The sequence below is a fragment of the Silene latifolia genome, chromosome 2, assembly GCF_048544455.1.
Source record: "Silene latifolia isolate original U9 population chromosome 2, ASM4854445v1, whole genome shotgun sequence".
NCBI classification, from domain to species: domain Eukaryota; kingdom Viridiplantae; phylum Streptophyta; class Magnoliopsida; order Caryophyllales; family Caryophyllaceae; genus Silene; species Silene latifolia.
The window spans coordinates 194,578,435-194,590,173 of record NC_133527.1 but is presented as its reverse complement, the minus strand read 5'-3'; positions in this window follow the sequence as shown (position 1 = coordinate 194,590,173).

Sequence of the window (11,739 nt, the reverse complement as noted above, 5' to 3'; positions counted from 1 at the left end):
CATTACTGCGTCGGCATCGCTTAGAGTGACTCGGCCTATGAGAACGTTGTAGGCGGACGAGCCGTCAATGACTACGAACTCGGCTAAGACATTCTTAGCCGCATTCCCTCGCCGAACATCACCGTGTCCCCATTGAACCCGGGGGTACCCAGGCCACCCCGGAGAAGTCGTATAGTGGATTGGTGCGGGGCTCAAGTCCTTCATTCTTAGGCCGAGGCCGTGAAAGCACTCCCCGAACATGATGTTTGTGTAGGCGCCCGTGTCAATCGGGCACCTCTTTACCAGTGGTTGGATATGTCCAAGTTGACCACCGGTGGGTCGCCGTGGGGCGATGACTCCCTCGTAGTCCTTCCCTCCAATAGTCATATCGGAATGCCGGAGGCGGGGTCGCCGTGTTGGGCACAAAGTTGATGGCCCGATACGGCTCGTTCAGTGCCGTTTGTGCCCATGAGCCGACCCACCGTTCTCGTTTCCTCCGATGACTACATGGATAACTCCTATCCGTTGAAAAACGGATTTCTTATCCGAGCCGCCGGGCGTCGCTTCTGGCCTTTGGCCACATACTTGTCGAGGCTTCCTTCCGGATTAGCTCTTCAATGGCATTCTTCGATGCTTAGCTTGTCGATGAGGTGGCCGGTGCTACCGTGGTACCCGCAGATCGCGGCTTGAGTCACCGTCTCCTTTTTGGCTTGGGAGGCCGTTCCCACTTCCCCCTCGCTTCGCTCGGGCGAAGACCTCGGCGGCCGATCGACCGAGAGGGGTTTTGTCATGGTAATGCCTTTGGTAAAACATTCCCGAACTCCCCCGCGCCCGTCGAGTCCTTTCTTGGCGAGATCTATCCGACCGTGACCCGTTATTGTCACGGCGTTTCTCATCGGACCGTGACTGTTATTGTCACGGCGTCTCTCATCCGGCCGTCATCCCGGCGGCTTTTCTTCTCGAGGGCTCGGCCTCGCCGGGGCCTACCCAGTCTTGTGGTAATCTTCCACCTTGATGGCCTGGTCGGCCATCTTCCTCGCGGCGTCTAGGCCCGTGCCGCCGTGCTTGATGAGCTCGTCTTTTAAGTTTCCCTTTGGGAGGCCCTTCATTAGTGCGAAGCCGCCGATTCGGGGTTGATCTCCCGAATCTGTGCCACTGCCGTCGAATCTTTTCACATAGCTTCGTAGAGACTCGCCCTCCTCCTGTTTGATAGTTAGGAGGTCCGATGTCTCCACGGCCTTCCTCTTATTGCAAGAGTACTGGGCCAAGAAGGCGTCCTTTAGGTCGGCGAAGCAGTATACCGAACCGTCGGGAAGCCCCTTGTACCAACTCTGAGCCATCCCATGCAGAGTCGTCGGGAAGACCCGGCACCAGACCTCATCGGGCTGCTCCCATACCGACATGTAAGACTCAAAGGCCTCGACGTGGTCGGTTGGGTCACTGTCTCCTTTGTACGTGAACGCCGGCAACTTCAGCTTGGGCGGCACGGCGATGTCGAGGACATAATCGCTGAGGGGCTGCTTGACCACGTGTCGGATGATACGTGGCGACCGACTCCTCGCATTCCTAGTCCGGCCTCTCTCCTCGTAGCGGGAAGGACTCCTTCTCCGGCTTGGGCTTCTTCTCCGACTCTCCTGAGTCGGGCTTCGCTGGTTCCCCCGGGGTGTGCCTCGTCGGTGTTGCGGCGGCGATGTCCTCTCCCGAGTGCGAGAAGGACTTATGTTTACCACGAGCACCTTGGGCTCCTCCGGCGTCTTGATAGGGTCTGCTTCTGCCAGTGCTCCGTTCAAGTTTCTTGGAGTCACGCTCTGGGCCCTGGTCTCCTGGACGGCTTCCGCCGCTCGTGTCGGCGTGCCTGTGTGAGCTGGTGTACTCCCAATTAGGTCCAGGAGTGTCTTCAGTTTTGCCACGTCAACCACCTGTCCCATGGTGATGACCTGGTTGATGGGCGGCGGTGTGTCCGGTATTATCGGCATTCCGAATTCCGGTTGGACTACTCCGCCGATGGAGGGTTGCACTACTCCAGAATGGTGGAATGTATCATCTTGGTGTAGCTCGATTTCGTCGGTTACGACTACTTGTTGTTTTGACATCTTCTCAGCTTTTTGGGTGGGTTTTTTGTGTTTTTGTTTTTGTTGTTTGGGAATGGATATGACTAGCTTCTAGTGTCTTCCCCACAGACGGTGCCAATTGTTCCGGGTGTAAATTCCAGAGCAGATATTTGATACCACTCGTAGCTAGTAGAATGATGTCCTTGCTTGAATCCTCCTTGCGGTCTCCTGAAACGATGAACAAACTGAGGGCTCGGCTTTGGCCGAGCGTACTCACTCCGACGCTCAAGTCAGTAAACTTAGAAAGAAGTTGTTGTAACTTGGCTAAGAGTGTATTGTAGAGAGATAAGGAAGATATTACCAGATGAATAGTGGTTATTAGGTCAATTTCTTGGATCCTTTCCTCAATGAAGGTTGAGGAGTATTTATAGGCATTCACCTTTTGTCACGTAGTGGCCAAGTGGCCAAGTGGCTTATTAGGTGGAAAGACCGTTGTACCCTCGGCCGATGGACCTGTGGCAGGCTCGCCGAGGGTCTTGGATATGAGTACGCGGATATGTGCCCCGGCTGGCAGGTTGTCAGGCCGAGACCCAAGTGACAGGCCGATGGGCTCCGTCGGCTAGACTGTCTGAGTCGTTGACTTTGCTGTGGATACCCTTGACCTTGCTCAATATGTTGACTTGGTCAGCGGTGCAGAATATGCCCCATCAGTACCCATGGAACAAAAGATTTTTTTTTCTTTGATGGATAGTTTTGAAAAATAAATAAAAAGTAGTTTTACATTAAGGTAACTTTTATGTGAACTTAGCTTGTTGGCTCCGATATCGATTAAAGTCCCAACCAAAAGCTTAAGCTGAGGGTTCGAGTCTCAATATCGATTTTATACTCTAATACGATTGGCTCTGATATCATGATAAAAAAAATTAAAAATCTTCTCAAACAAAAACTTAAGCCAATGATTAAAATCACAAGATCAATTTTATACTCTAACAAATTCCACCGCATATTGTATCCGATTAGTCCCAACTCGGGAAAGACGGGCTAAAGTGAGTTGAGATCACCCCCAAGTCCATCAGTTGAACCATTGGCAATAGTTTCAAGCATCTTGGCACCTTATACTGGCTAAGGGATGTCCCTCTTGATATCGCATAATCCCTCAAATTTTCATAAAAATCCATTTTTCACAACTCGAATCCCGAGTGGCCCAATCGACTTATATAGGATACGACCACGCCGATATCTAGTGCTTAAGGAATTCTCCATTGCCAAGCAACATTGTTCCAAGACTCATATTCGGTCTTGGGATAAACTTAGCCTAAATACTATGTAATTACTACACGGCATTTTCATGGATTTTTCGCACCTTAAGCTATTATCTACTCGACTCCGTTGTGATTTTTCGCCCTCGTTAAAGTTACTTCATAGCTCTGCCACTCATTGAAGATGATACAACAATATAATAAGCATCGTCTAATTAGGAGACCACGTGTTGCAATCTATCTTTTTCTTTTTCATTTTTATAATCTAAATGATTGGTTAGAGATGAGCACAAATATAATTTTGTCATGACAAGATGAATAGTGGATACATATACATATACAAATTTTGTTATGACTACTTGACTAGGCGGATAAATACATACACTCATGACTCATCACCCCTGTTTCTAATTTTTTGAGACTCTAGAGTCTAGACAAAATAGTACGAGTATATCAAAGCCTTGTAGATGTACTAGCTATCACGGGGCCGCGCCAAAATGCTGATAGAACCAACTATCCATGACTACAGGTATTAAAGTGGTCGAAGACAACTGGACAAGCTGAAACGGCGTTGTAGTGATCATCCAGAAAGAGCTTGTGAAATGTCTTCTCAGGGGACGAAGACATGGACTTTCCAAACCCACCATTGCCAAGAGCTGAACTTGGAAGATCACATGATGTTCGGGAGAGTTTTTATCAAAGAGATCCGGGTTATTTTTAAAGGGACGAGCGACTCAAAATTGGTGTTGAGTATTCATTATACGATACCGAGTAGGGCTGGTCACTAGTGCGGGCCGGCCTTGCTAACCAGGACTCGGCCCCATGTGACCCATGGATGAACATGGCCCGTCTGACCCGGTCCCGGCCCGGCCAATATTCGGGCCGGTTACGGGTCCCCAAATGTCAAACCCGGCCCGTCGAAACCCCGGCCCGCCTATAAACCCGCCTCAACCCACCCTAGACCCGCCTCACGGGTCACTTTTGACCCGGACCGGCCCAACCCGCCTCAACCCGCCCCGTCCCGACCCTTAACCCGGGCCGGTTCCGGGTCTCCTAAACCCTGACCCAGCCCGGACCCGACCGAGCCACACTGATGACCAGCCCTAATACCGAGTAATGAAAACAAAACCAAAATACAAATTTAATTAAATGTTAACTCTGGGTTTTTCTCCTTTTAGGTAAGTTTTATGCTACTTCTTCTTATCCCATCCAAAGGTAATATGGACCCACTTTTTATAAGGAGAAAAGTAGATCCATGTTAGCGTAAGTCTTATGCTACTTCCTCTTATTCCATCCAAAGATAATATGGACCCACTTTTTATGAGGGAAAAAATAAATTCATGCTAGCGTTGGTTATTCGTAAGTTGTGGAGAGGGTTAAGGAGAACACTAATGATAGTTAAAATATTGAGTTCTTCTGAATAGTACCCTTGTGTCTTTTCCAAAAAAAATTGATGGTTCCCTCGTTTTTGAAAACATCACTGGTAGTCTGGTACACCTGAGCCTATTATTCAAAAGAAAACATTTTATTGAGGTTCCTATCCAACTCATGTTGATGGGGCATATTCTGCACCGCTGACCAAGTCAACATATTGAGCAAGGTCAAGGGTATCCACAGCAAAGTCAACGACTTAAACAGTCTAGCCGATGGAGCCCATCGGCCTGTCACCTGGGTCCCGGCCAGACACCTGGCCAGCCGGGGCACATTTCCGCGTACTCATATCCAAGACCCTCGGCGAGCCTGCCACAGGTCCATCGGCCGAGGGTACAACGGTCTTTTCACCTGATAGCCACTTAGCCACCTGGCCACTACGTGACAAAAGGTGAAATGCCTATAAATACTCCTCAACCTTCATTGAGGAAAGGATCCAAAAATTAACCTAATAATCACTATTCATCTGGTAATATCTTCCTTATCTCTCTACAATACACGCTTAGCCAAGTTACAGACTACTTCTCTCTAAGTTTACTGACTTGAGCGTCGGAGTGAGTACGCTCGGCCAAAGCCGAGCCCTCAGTTTGTTAATCGTTGCAGGAGACCCCGAGGAGGATTCAAGCAAGGACATCTTTCCACTAGCTACGAGTGGTATCAAATATCTGCTCTGGAATTACACCCGGAACAATTGGCGCCGTCTGTGGGAAAAGAAAACTAGAAGCTAGTCACATCCAATCCCAAACAACAAAAACAAAAACACAAGAAAAACCCACCCCAAAAGCTGAGAAGATGTCAAAACAACAAGTAGTCGAGAATGACGAAACCACATTCCACCAAGATGATACATTTCACCACTCTGGAGTAGTGCAACCCTCCACCGGCGGAGTAATCCAACCGGAATTCGGAATGCCGATAACACCGGACACACCGCCGCCCGTCAACCAGGTCACCATCATGGGACAGGTGGTTGACGTAGCAAAACTGAAGACACTCCTGGACCTGATTGGGAGTGCACCAGCACACACGGGCACGCCGACACGAGCGACGGAAGCCGTCCAGGAGACTATGGCCCAGGGCGTGACTCCAAGAAACTTGAACGAAGCGCTGGGAGAAGCAGACCTTATCAAGACGCCGGAGGAGCCCAAGGTGGTCGTGGTAAACATAAGTCCTTCTCGCACTCGGGAGAGGACGCCGCCGCAGCATCGACGAGGCACACCCCGGAGAACCAATGGGCCCGACTCAGGAGAGTCGGAGAAGAAGCCCAAGCCGGAGAAGAAGTCCTTCCCGCTACGAGGAGAGAAGCCGGACTAGGAATGCGAGGAGTCGGTCGCCGCGCGTCATTCGACACGTGGTCAAACAGCCCCTCAGTGACTACGTCCTAGACACCGCCGTGCCACCCAAGCTGAAGTTGCCGGCGCTCACTTACAAAGGAGATAGTGACCCAACCGACCACGTAGAAGCCTTTGAGTCACACATGTCGGTATGGGAGCAGCCCGATGAAGTCTGGTGCCGGGTCTTCCCAACGACTCTGCATGGGTTGGCTCAGAGTTGGTACAAGAGTCTTCCCGACGGCTCGATATACTGTTTCGCCGACCTAAAGGACGCCTTCTTAGCCCAGTACTCTTGTAACAAAAGGAGGGCCGTGGAAACATCGGACCTCCTAACTATCAAACAGGAGGAGGGCGAGTCCCTACGAGGCTACGTGAAGAGGTTCGAGGACAGGGTACAGCAGATTCGGGAGATCAACCCCGAACTGGCGGCGTTCGCACTAATGAAGGGCCTCCCAAAGGGAAATTTACAAGACGAGCTTATCAAGCACGGGGGCCTGGGCCTAGACGCCGCGAGGAGGATGACCGACCAGGCCATCAAAGTAGAAGACTACCACAAGACCTGGGTAGGCCCCAGCGAGACCGGGCCCTCAGAAAAGAAGAGCTGCCGGGGGGACAGCCCCGATGAAAGGCGCCGCGACGACAACAGGGCACGGTCCGATAAATCCACCAGGAAGCAGAACTCGGCGGGCGCCGGTGGGAGTTCGACACCGTACTACCGAAAGCAGTACAATGATCACACCCCCCTAGTCGTATCCGCCGCAGAAGTCTTCGCCATGAGCAAAAGCGAAGGCCAGAAGTGGGAAAGGCCCCCTAGGCCGAGGGGCGACGGTGACACAAGCCAATACTGCGAGTATCATAGCTCCACCGGCCACCTAACAAACGATTGCCGACATCTGAAAAATGCCATCGAGGAACTGATCCGGGTGGGGAGCCTAGGCAAATATATTGCCGGAGGCCGAAGAACAGATGCCGACGGATCAAACAAGAAACCCGTCTCGGAACGGAGAGGAGTAATTAATGTCGTCATCGGGGGCAACGATAACGGCGAGCCCACTCGTAGGTACAAACGACACTTGAATGAGCTATATCAAGCCATCAATTTTGTGCCCAACTTAGCGGCCCCCGCTACCAACACCCCCGACATGACCATCGGGAAGAAGGATTATGAAGGAGTCGCCGCTCCTCACAGCGATCCACTTACAGTCCACCTAGACATAGCCAACCACTTGGTGAAGAGGTGCCTAATTGACACGGGTGCCTACACAAATATTATGTACGCAGAGTGCTTCCTTGGCCTCGGTCTGAAGGTTGAAGATTTGACCCCCTGCACCAGCCCGTTGTACAGTTTCTCTGGGGCCGGCATGGTACCCCTGGGGTCAATCAGGCTGCCGGTAATGTTCGGGGAGCGAGGTGCAGCCAGGAACGTTACGTCGGAATTCGTGGTCATTGACGGTTCGTCCGCCTACAACGTCCTCATAGGCCGAAACACCCTGAGTGAGGCTGACGCGGTGATATCCATCCGGGCTTTGACATTGATGTATGTCTCGGACCGGGGGGAAGCGCATAAACTCGTCTCGAAAAACGAGAATGATGAGGTGGTGAATATCCAAGAGTCCGCCAGAGGGTGCAACCTGCAATCCTTCAAAACGGCGAAGAAATCAGAAAAGGGGAAGAGCCCATCCTTACGACAGGATGGCGAACATACGAATACCACCATCGGCATGGTAGGGGGAGCGGAGACCGAGGAAGTAGAAATTGACCCAGGCCGCACCGTGACTATCGGTGTCGACCTAGAACCAAAGTTCAGAGCCGCTCTCCTAGATCTGCTGAGGGAAAACAAAGACGTCTTCGCCTACTCAGCGGCCGAGATGCCAGGCGTGAGCCGGGAAGTAATCATTCACAAACTAAACGTACTCCCCACCGCTCGCCCTATCAAGCAAAGGATGAGAAACTCCTCAACCGAGAAAGATGACGCCATCAAGGCCGAGGTAGATAAACTACTTGAGGCGGGCTTTATTATGCCTTGTACTTATCCTGAGTGGTTAGCCAACGTCGTAATGGTGAAGAAGTCATCGGGAGCATGGAGAATGTGCGTAGATTTTACCAACCTTAATAAAGCATGCCCCAAGGATTGTTACCCTTTGCCTCGGATAGATAGCTTAATCGACGCCACGGCAGGCTACACCATGCTGAGCCTGCTAGACGCCTTCTCGGGATATCATCAGGTATTCATGGATGAGGAAGACATGCCTAAATGCGCATTCATCACCGCGAACGGCACGTACATGTACAAAATGATGCCGTTCGGTTTGAAAAACGCCGGTGCAACATACACCAGACTGGTGGACAAAGTGTTCCAAGGTCAAAAAGGACGAAACATCGAGGCTTACGTCGACGACGCTATTGTGAAAAGCAAGTCCGACGGCGAGCACCTGGCCGATTTACGGGAAACATTTTGTTCACTAAGGAAATACAAGATGAAGCTCAACCCAATGAAGTGCAATTTCGGTGTCCGGGCAGGTAAATTCCTCGGTGTGCTCGTCAGTGCCAGAGGCATCGATGCCAATCCAGATAAAGTCCAAGCAATCTTAAATCTGCCGGAACCAAGGAATCGAAAAGAGGTTATGATACTGACCGGGAGAATGGCGGCTCTCGCCCGTTTCATCTCTCGATCAGCCGACAAAAGCACCCCATTCTTCAAAGTGTTGAAAGGGAATAAAGACTTCAGCTGGGGGGAGGAACAGAGCGCGGCTTTCAAACAGCTAAAATATCATCTTCAGACTCTCCCGACTCTGTCCAGGCCGATACTAGGGGAGACGCTATACCTATACATAGCAGTTACCTCGGCCACGGTCAGCGCCGTGATCATCCGGGAAGAAGATAAACAGCAACATCCAATCTACTTTGTCAGCCACACACTGTTACCGGCCGAAAAGAATTACCCGCTGATTGAAAAAGCAGCTTTCGCCGTCGTCATTGCCGCAAGGAAGTTAAAACCCTACTTCGACGCTCATCCCGTGACGGTCCTAACCGACCAGCCTTTGGAAAAAGCTTTGGAGAAATTCGAACAATCCGGTAGGCTTATCAAATGGGCGGTAGAACTCTCTGGCTTCGGCATTCAGTACAGACCAAGACCTTCGATAAAGGGGCAAGCACTTGCAGATTTCCTGGCCGAGTGCACATATCAAGAGGAGCCAGACCCAGGCGTATGGGAGGTTTACACCGACGGCTCCTCCACGATGAACAGCTCGATAGCCGGCATCCTTATCATCAGCCCAAACGGAGACGAGTTTGAGTACGCCTTGAAGTTTACCTTCTCGGCCTCGAACAACGAGTCCGAATACGAAGCGGTGATAACTGGAGTCGAGATGGCCAGAGCCGCCGGAGCAGAACACGTTGTGTTGAAGACAGACTCACTTTTGGTTACTAACCAAATCAGAGGAGAGTTTGAGGCTCGGGATGACGGGATGGTAAGATACCTGGAAAGGGTAAAAGCTGACATAGCCAAATTGAAATCGTTCCAGATCCAATGTGTCCCCAGGTCCGAAAACAACCGAGCCGACGCTCTCTCAAAACTTGCCAGCTCAACCGTCAAGAACGTCAGCCGAACCGTGCTGGTAGACATCAGGAATGCGAAAAGCATCACTGAGACCATCGGCATGGTGGGAGACGTAGAAGCCGAGACGACGTGGATGACCCCAATAATGAAATACAAACTCACAAGTGAGTTGCCGGATAACCGCAATCTCTCGGCTAAGCTCAAAAGGATCGCCGCCAGGTACTTGGTGTTCGAAGGGGAGCTGTACAGAAGGTCCGTAATAAGACCACTCTTGAAATGTGTCGGCCCAACCGACGCAGAGCTAATACTGACAGAGATTCACGAGGGCATATGCGGACACCACATGGGGGCAAGAACGCTAGCCCACAAAGCTCTCCGAGCCGGCTACTTCTGGCCCACCATGCTTCAGGACTCCAGAACGAAGACCAAGAAATGCGCAAACTGCCAGATGCATGCCCCGGTGATACACGCTCCTTCCCGAGACCTGCAACCGGTGCTTAGCCCCCTCCCTTTCGCACAATGGGGGATGGACATGCTAGGGCCATTTCCAACGGCCTCCGGTGGAAGGAAGTTCTTAATCGTCGCCGTTGATTACTTCACCAAATGGGTTGAAGTCGTAGCGATGCGGCGAAGACCACAACGGCCGTCAGAAAGGTGATCTGGGAAAATGTTATAACCCGTTTCGGATTGCCCCAAGTCATGGTATTCGACCACGGCCGAGAGTTTTGGAGTGACCTGATAATGAACTGGTTAGAAGAGCTTGGCATCAAGTACGCATACTCCTCCGTCTGCCACCCACAGAGCAACGGACAAGCGGAGGCAGCCAACAAAACTATCCTCAACGGTTTGAAGAAGACAGTGGAAGACCTTAAAGGAAGGTGGGCCGATGAACTACCCGGCGTCCTGTGGTCCCTACGGACCACGGAGAAAGAAGCAACGGGGTACTCCCCTTTCCACTTAGTCTATGGATCAGAAGCAGTCCTACCAATTGAAGCGACGGTGCCAACATTCAGAACGGCCACCTTTAACCCGGTCGAAAATGAGGAAGGCCTTAAAGCCTCCCTAGATCTGGTCGAAGAAAGCCGAGATACAGCGCGCCTCAACTTGGCAGTATACCAAAACCGTATGAGAAGAGCCTACAACCGAAGAGTCCACAAAAGGGACTTAAAAGAAGGAGATCTAGTCCTAAGAAAGTCGGCCGCCACCAACAAAGGAAATATCCATGGTAAACTGACGGCCAACTGGGAGGGTCCCTACAAAGTGGTTGAAGAAATGAGACCGGGTACTTACCGGCTGACAGACATGGAGGGTGTGCCTTTGATGAGCCATTGGAACACCGACAACTTAAGAAAGTACTTTGTGTAGTGGCGGAGGTGTCCAAACCCAATGTGGACACCCCGACGCGTGATCCTAAATAAAGAAACAACCAAGTTTTCCATCCAAGTGCTTGTCCCCTCCATGGTTGCCACCCAAAGAGAAGAATTGCTGCCGAGCCATAACCCCGTTACCTTGGCAATTGGCCGAGAGCGACGGGGACACAATGACCGGTACGCTAGAAGATTTGCTGCCGAGCCATAACCCCGTTACCTTGGCACTGGCCGAGAGCGACGGGGACACAATGACCGTGTACGCTAGAAGATTTGCTTTGCCGAGCCATAACCCCGTTACCTTGGCACTGGCCGAGAGCGACGGGGACACAATGACCGGTCGTTGGAAGATTTGCTTCGCCGAGCCATAACCCCGTTACCTTGGCAATTGGCCGAGAGCGACGGGGACACAATGACCGGTACGCTAGAAGAATTGCTGCCGAGCCATAACCCCGTTACCTTGGCAATTGGCCGAGAGCGACGGGGACACAATGACCGGTACGCTAGAAGAATTGCCGCCGAGCCATAACCCCGTTACCTTGGCAATTGGCCGAGAGCGACGGGGACACAATGACCGGTACGCTAGAAGATTTGCTGCCGAGCCATAACCCCGTTACCTTGGCAATTGGCCGAGAGCGACGGGGACACAATGACCGGTACGCTAGAAGATTTGCTGCCGAGCCATAACCCCGTTACCTTGGCAATTGGCCGAGAGCGACGGGGACACAATGACCGGGACGCTAGAAGATTTGCTTTTGC